The 1,903-nt window shown below is 45.6% G+C and overlaps 1 pseudogene; it reads left to right on the plus strand.

The window, feature by feature from the left end:
- Nucleotides 1-1,063: 1,063 nt before the first annotated feature.
- Nucleotides 1,064-1,245, plus strand: LOC126527788 (U2 spliceosomal RNA; annotated as a pseudogene).
- Nucleotides 1,246-1,903: the final 658 nt, after the last annotated feature.

Genomic DNA, 1,903 nt, shown 5'->3' on the forward strand with positions numbered 1-1,903 from the left:
AATGCTATGATGTCACAATCACTTCAACGAAGCATGAGGACCTGTTTTTTTTTTTTTGTGTGTTTGTGTGTCTTTAATCAAAAAGGTGAAATGCAAAACGACGCTCAAACGTAAGACGTATTGATTGTAATGGAACGCAGCGCAGGCCTAGAGAGCGGAAAACAGTATACAAGACGAACATAATGCACTTATAGTTGTAATATATAGTTGTTTTTATATTTATTTATTTATTTATTTATTTATTTATTTATTTATTTATTTATTTATTTATTTATCACGTTACCCTGAGCGTCAGCAAGGCATTTTAGAGGCGGAGCGGTGGTGGAGGGGGGGAGGGGGGGAGGCAAGGGTTGCACACTTCTCTGTGTGAAATCAGGGATCATGTACAGGTATCAGACGAAAATCACAAGCAACCGTCAACACTAGGCTCCCAAGATAGACGACAAGACATTCAGTGCCATTCCTCTCTGTGAAGGTGGATGACCAGCGAAGCTGTGTATGTGGGCCCCTAAACGCCGAACTGTCCTTTGCTTTGCGTCAAACGCCGTGTGCACATAAATGGTAGGCGAGGCGAGACTAGTCACTCCTCCACGATGTTGAGCCTCGGAAGATGATGAGGCACCGGGGGGTATACACACCCATGTGTTGTTGCAAAATGCGGTGCGCCACCTTTTACTAACGAATCGCGGCACGCAGAAGAGACACGCACCTCACTGCACTCCTAGGGCACACACTGGTTCACCGTAGCCGAGGCAATCGCGCGTTGGTCGACGTCCCGCAGTGCAGTAATGGTTGTGAGGTCACTCAACAACCAGAAGCGGTCACGCGCAATACAGGCCAGACCAAATGGATTCCCCACATAATCCCTCCTTTTGGTTATATTTATATATACATTTCGTTTTATTTATATATACATTCACGTGGACGACGGGACGGCCGGAGAAGCCGGAGGAAACTAAGAAGCCCGTGACGTTTCGGCGGGACCGCCACCAGGGGAGAGCGGAAGGAAAGTAGATACGCCAGCGCTTGAAACGCCGACAAAGAGAGCGCGGTGCGAACGTAGATATGGCCGACGCAGGTCAATGTGCAATATCTGTTCTCATCAGCTCACTATATGATACGGCTTGTATTTACAGCCAAGCTATTAAACTTATTTTCGCAAGTTGGAGGAGTGCTTGATAGCTGCTTTACCTCCGCCTCAGGTCGGCCCGGTATTGCACTATCTCCGGGATCCGCCCGCGTTCTTTTTTTTTTGCACGGGTGGACACAAATGCAGCTTCGCTGTATAATGTAAGTCCCAAGGTATGTGTTTATTTATACGCAAAACATTTTTCACTTTAGCGGGAACGAATAAAACGATAAAACGTTCCTTTTTAACTTCATTTCACTTTCTTTTTTTTTTTTTTTTGCGATGCTCGCGTCAGCTATCAGCTGATGTTAGCATAGCGGGACGTATTTTCTGTTGCCAGTTTTCGCCGAGTGACCGCTTTTGCATATGTTGTTTCTCTATGCCAGCACCGCTACACTCTCTCCCATTTCGTTACCGACTCACAGCATGAACTTTTTGGACACGGAGTTGGCGCATCTGAAGATCACAAAACATCCCATCTGAACATGTTGTCTCAAAGAAACCCCCTCCTTGCAATGTATTTCTGAGTGCGACGTTTCAATGTAACCTTTAGAATGCCATGGTTGCGTTGCCGATTGTGCTGCAATCTGTTTGGAGCCAAGCCATCAGATCACATCTGAACATGTTGTATCAAAGAAACCCGCTGCTCGCACTGCTTTTCTGAGCGGTATGTTTCAATGTCATTTTTACAATGTTGTCGCAGCCTTGCTAATTAAGAATGCGCATGAATGTACTTGGTGTAAAGCATATGTCTTTTGTCTAAATACGCTCAAC

The sequence above is a fragment of the Dermacentor andersoni genome, chromosome 9, assembly GCF_023375885.2.
Source record: "Dermacentor andersoni chromosome 9, qqDerAnde1_hic_scaffold, whole genome shotgun sequence".
NCBI lineage: Eukaryota > Metazoa > Arthropoda > Arachnida > Ixodida > Ixodidae > Dermacentor > Dermacentor andersoni.